Below are 6,145 nucleotides of genomic sequence, written 5' to 3'. Positions count from 1 at the left end.
CAATGTCCTTATATTGGTCTCCAGATGAAAGGTGTGTGCCATCATGCATGGATCTGGGACTTACTTGGTCCCAGATGACCTTGAACTCAGAGCTCTGCCACTGTGCCTCAAGACTTCCATGCTCAGAACCAGGTCAGAAACTTGTATCTCCCAGTCTCAAGATCTGGATCACAGGTGAGCCTTCCAATTCTAGATTGTAGTTCATTCCAGATACAGTTAAGTTGACAACCTATGCATATCAAGCTGGCTAACTATATTGAAGGGAAATTAGGACCCATTAGTCATGAAGACTGACTTCACACCACCGTATCCCACCATGTGCCCAGAGAGCCCCAATTATTCCCACTAAGGATGAGTGGCATTTCTCAGGAGTGCACACTGCTTTCACCTCCAATAGGGTCTGCAACATGAAAAGAATTTCCATTGCTCCAGCTGAAGAAGTTGGGCCACTGCCCCCCACCCCCACCCCCAGTCCTCCCCAAAGAGGTATGGGCCACTCACTGTCCTCTGCTGGGAGCTCTCAAGGAGTGCTGAGGAGTCTTAGCAGAATGATTGCCCAGGGCTCCACGTTTGCAAGCTTCAGGATCTCTAGATGCCTATTCCAGAGAGAAATGCCTGGTGACAGCAATATTCAGTCATTTCAGCTGAAGACTGACTCCCTCACTCAGGGACTGAAGTTTCTTCCCTGACCCCTCTAAAGCTCCAGGGAGAAGCAAGCCTCCAGGCTGCCGGGTGGTATAAGGCGGAGCTCTCCAGTGCTTGCATTTTGAAATAAACTTTAAACTACCTATTGATTCCAGCCCTGTGGAATTTGACAAACACTGCATTGCATTTAAATAAATTATAATAATCAAGCTCTGGTGTTTGGATTACAGCTTCCATGGTGTGATTTGACTGAATACTGTATAAACTTCATTAATTGGTGTGCTGCCGGTTTTTAATTTGTGACTGAGAGGGGGGAGGTGTGGGAAGTCATGGGGGTAAGAGAGGGTGATTTCTGACTGAACATCCTGTCCAGCCCAGTGTGGCACTACTGTAAACAAGGTGGCAGGGGGTCCTATCTGAAATAAACTTTTCAAATACCTTTAAGATTGCCATTTACATGCAAACAATTTATATGCTAATTACAAGTCATTTGGGTCTATTCACCAAAGCGATTCCCTAGAGAACTTCAGCTGGGCTTTTTACCCACCTCTGGGTTAAGTTTCTGTTTTATTTGAAAGTTACAAAAGGTATCCACTAAAGAGTGGAATGCTTAAAGAATTTTGCCTAACTAGTTTACATTAATGAAATTGCCCAACTGTTTTCAAATGACACTTTCACTCCTTAAAGTGACTCTCAACTTCCCTAAATTAGAATCCTGACTGGGACAGTGAAGTTGGTCATGATGAGAGAGGATACTGCAGAACCCACAGTCCGTCTTAGATACAGGAGGTAAGTGTGTGTGTGTGTGTGTGTGTGTGTGTGTGTGTGTGTGCTCGAGAGTGTGAACATAGGCCCATGCATTCATTAGTGTGCATACAAGACAGTCCATAAACTTTCAATCCTGGCGATAGATTTGAATTCCCAAATTATTTACTCTCCAAGATCACAATTTACAGTCAAGTCGGAGTTTCCCCCTCAAACCCAGCACACAATGATCAGGGTGCCAGAAAAATAAAAGCAAATATTTAGGTCATGACTGTACAAATAGGTGTCGAGAGTGTCGATGGAACAATAGGGAGAAAGGTTTGCACAGACTGTAAGTGAGCATCCTGCCCCCCAAGGACTGTGGGAACTCTGATGGGAGGGGGCAGGGCGTAGAGGCTGAACTGGGCACAAGGCCCCAAAGCTCATTCTGCCTATGTATTGACTTAACTAATTGGGTTGCAAACTAAAATTAACACCAACAACAAGAGCCCACTCCCAGCCCTGCAGACTACACATGGCGTCTGTCAGAGTGTAACTTTAGGTAGTGTTTATAATTAAACTCACAAGAGAGGGAAGAGAGTGCTGGGATCCAGCACGTGCCTCGGAATTTCCATCTTACACAACATAATTATTCTAACGTGAAATATAATTAATGAAGAAAACGCCTCAGATGTGCAGGCTAGGAAGGCAAATATAACCATCCTTTATTGTGCCTTCAAGGTTAGAATTATTGCAGCACTTATAATTTTATTATAATTACCCGTAATGAGACTGCACACGTGTGATCTGGTCGACATACTTCTGACAATGGAAGTTTTCACGACGCCTCATTAGGCATTTTAGTATGTATTTATGTGATTTTCACTTTGCCTCCCAGTTTTGGCGGCAACACAGCCCGTGTAAAGGCATATGTGAATATTTTAATAAAAGACACCATCATAAGAGATCATAAAATGATTACAATGGCTGGATATTAAGATACCACAGCTGTATAAGCCGCTCCTTTTATGTACTCCCATACCGAATTGTTTTATGGCCAATCATAAACCTATTAAACTACCCGTAATAAAGGATTGTAATTAGTGATAGAACCTTGTTGCTTAGTGAGCCAAGACAGTCATCCTTACTTTGGGCTTTATTGAAAGTAATCAAGACAAAACCTTCAGCAATGTCAAACGCTGAGGTTTGAGAACAGGAGTGCCCCTTTCCAGACGTTGGACACATTTGCCCTTCTGGGGAATCTCTCCTCTATTGCTGATCTCTGCATTATTTTATGTTATTATTTTTTTTCCTGGTGCTGTCATATTTTGGAGACCCAAAAGATCCAAAGTGGCATGAGATGGAGCATTCCAAAGTGAAGGTAAAATGGCAAATGGAGCTTCGGGAGAGCCGTAGCTGTGGAGGCTCCCAGCAACTAGCTCTCCACATGTGTTTTGTGAGTCTGTTGTGGGGTTTAGACAAGCAACGAATGTTCTCAGAACCAAGCTGTGTTGACATCGAAGCAGGGGACAAGCCTTTGGCCCAAGAGCCAAGAAAGAATTAAGCAAACCATGCTATCTTCTTAGCTATCAAATCAGATGACCCCTCTTCTAGTTGACTGTGAGCATCTCTTCCACAGCAACAAAAACTCTTGAGCTAATCCACAGCCTGGCCTGGGCATCTTGGAGACCATATGTCTACAGGGGAGTATAGCTCATAGGTTGTTTCTTTATGGAGTCTTGTAGAAAATGACATTTTCCTCTCCCTCCATGTAGATCTTCCCTGTTCAACCTCATATTCAAGCTGAATTCAGTTTTTTTCAGATGGAGAGCTTGAAATATATCATTGTAAGGCATCAAACCTGGAAAATTCACTTTTGTCCAGACGGTAGATGATATGCCTCTGTCCCAGGGCTGGACCCCAGCCAGAAAATCTATGTTACCCAAAGGAAACTGCGATGGGGCCTTCAATGAACAACGGACCAGCCCTTCTCTTAACATCAGGCAAACATCAGAACACATCAAAGAGGAGAAGCTTGGTTGGGGAGTAGGCTCTTGTTCCTCTATAATCTTTTGCTTTGTTTTGGTTTAATTTGGTTTGATTTGTTTTTTTTCTAGAAAGGGTTTCTCTGTGTAACAGCTCTGGCTGTCCTGGAGCTCACCCTGTAGACCAGTCTGGCCTTGAACTCACAGAGATCTCCTGCTTCTGTCTGCCTCTGTCCTAAGTGCCGGGATTAAGAGCATGTGCCACCACAGCTCGCGTGCTTGGGTTTTTACAGTATAAACTGATGAATAGCAAACTTACTGCACCCAATTTTAGGCTTCAATTCAATGGAAACGATCCATCTTAGGATAAGAATGTCAAGAAAAATTTGAATATCCATACACAAATATACACATGCAGACATGTATTTAATTCACACATATATATATATATATATATATATATATATATATATATATATATATACATACATACAGATTACACACACACACAAACTGCATAAACACCATATGCAATACTGTTACGTACACACACACACACACACACACACACACATCAAAAAAGGAAAAACACTCTGCAGGACTATAGGGAAACCCCAGAGTGCAGCTCGCAGCCTGCTGCATGGTTAAGATAGCTGAGCACTGAACTTAACTCCCTCTGAATCCACAAAGGCCAGGAGCACAAAAGGCACACCTAATGATGGAGACTTAATACAGAGAGGCAAGGTACTTGACCAGGCATTTATGCACAGTGCCTGAAATTTAACAGAAGGTGCTACAACAAGCTCTCAGCACAGGTATGTTCAAGTCTTTAAATCTAGGAGGGGCTTAAATGAGCACAGAGGAAATCCTTCTATGTTTTTTACACTATTAATGATCTCCTGACTACAAGTCTATCTTCCTGTGAATACAGTGTGTGCTTTCCAAACAGAGGCAACATAAGAGGCACTTAATGTAGTTTCAAAGAAATTACAAAAATGAACTTAGAATGTATCCATATCACCCTGTACGTCAGTAGGTCCATCCAATGGTCTATCGCTTAAGATCTTCACTGAGTCTGGGGAAACGGGGGGATCACATTGTTGGCTAACAAACCAGACAGATGACTCATCTAGTTTGTATTTTATCTGAATAGTAGCCTAGAATGTGAGGCTCACACTAAAGCTCTAGCAGTTGGGCAGGTTTTAAGCTACTAGAAGAAAGCCAAGCTTCTACATGAGCTGGCAGAGACCAAACATAAGCAGACAAGTAATTAAACTGGCCTATCTGTATCAACTGTCATCTCTTACTTCTGTGTAACTTGGACACAAAGCAAAGGACTGCAGGAGAGAGAAATAGGGAGAGGGGAGAGGAAGGAGGAGGGGAGAGAAAGGGGGAGATGGAGGAGGGAGAGGGAAAGGAGGGGGAGGGAGAAACTATCAAGAAGGAGCAATGACTTTATGAATAGAGTTTCACGGGAACTTGTGGAGTCCAGTGTGGAGATGGGTCTGGGGACTAAACTGATGAGTGTTCACTTACAGGTGAACTTTGGCATTTACCTGTGACCTTGGGTGTTCCAGGTAACTTAGGCATTCATGGGTGGTGGACTTTGGCAAATATAAGGGGAATTGGGTGTTTACTATCAGATGTGTACATTTGGGGTTTTTTGGTACACTTGAGCAGGTATATCCCTATGCCAAGGGTTCAGCCCTATTACCAGTTATGTTTAGGATGGAACATGAAGGGAGGTGTGAATCTGGGTTCTCTTTTGTGGAGTGCTTCCCATGAGACCTTCTCATGCTGAACACCTAGGCTATTCAGGAGCTCCTCCATCTACAATACTGAAGCAGGCTAAGAGGTGAGATTCTCACAAAAGCAGAGGCCAAACTCGGGATCTGACAAGATGGCCAGGCTGCCCTGCAGAATCATCAAGGAAACCCAGCATTTGCTGGCAGAAGCAGATCCTGGCATTAAAAGCAGAACCAGATGAGAGCAACTCCCATTATTTTCATGGGGTCACTGCTGGCCCCCAGGATTCCCCCTTTGAGGAACAGACTTTTAAGCTGGAACTTTTCCTTCCAGAAGAATACCCAATGGCAGCACCTAAAGTACATCTCATGACCAAAATTTATCATCCTAATGTAGACAAGTTGGGAGGAATATGTTTAGATAATTTGAAAGGTAAGTGGTCCCCAGCACTGCAGATCCGCACAGTTCCGTCAATCCAGGCTCTATTATGTGCTCCTATTCCAGATGATCCATTAGCAAATGATAGAGCCGAGCAAAAGACCAATGAAGCCCAAGCCATAGAACCAGCGAGAGCATGGGCTAGGCTCTATGCCACAAACAATATTTAAGACAATCAGATCATCAAGTGTACACCACTTCTTCTGCTCTGCCAAAGCTCCTTTGCTTTTTTTTGTTTGCATTTAATGAACACAGTCTTAGAAACATCACAGAATAAAAGTCCAAGTATCTTCATCTTTGGTGATTACATGCACATTAGCAAATCTGTCTTGTCCTGATTCACTGTTGCAAAGCATGAACCAGAGGTTAGACGTGTCATCCGGGTTGCTGAGAGACGCTGAGAAGCAGGACTCTCTGCTTTGACTCCTTTCCCCATCATGGTTAAAGTACAGGGCACAGCGAATGCGGGCATTTGTCAGGGTTAGCTGCCACGGCCATAGGTGTTTTTTTTTTATTTTTAGGGGGAAAGTAGTTTTAATTTTATGCTCCCACCCTTTAAGGGATCTAATTGCACTGGTTAAATGCAG

At 43.4% G+C, this 6,145-nt stretch overlaps 1 pseudogene; it reads left to right on the top strand.

The window, feature by feature from the left end:
* The first annotated feature begins 5,274 nt into the window (after positions 1 to 5,274).
* On the top strand, positions 5,275 to 5,728 carry LOC110308666 (ubiquitin-conjugating enzyme E2 N pseudogene; annotated as a pseudogene).
* The last annotated feature ends 417 nt before the right edge of the window (positions 5,729 to 6,145 follow it).

This window comes from Mus caroli, unplaced genomic scaffold, assembly GCF_978045245.1.
Source record: "Mus caroli unplaced genomic scaffold, Mus_caroli_1 scaffold_15, whole genome shotgun sequence".
Classification (NCBI taxonomy): Eukaryota; Metazoa; Chordata; class Mammalia; order Rodentia; family Muridae; genus Mus; species Mus caroli.
Note: the sequence above shows the minus strand (reverse complement) of the source record. Positions and strands in the feature narration are given on the sequence as shown.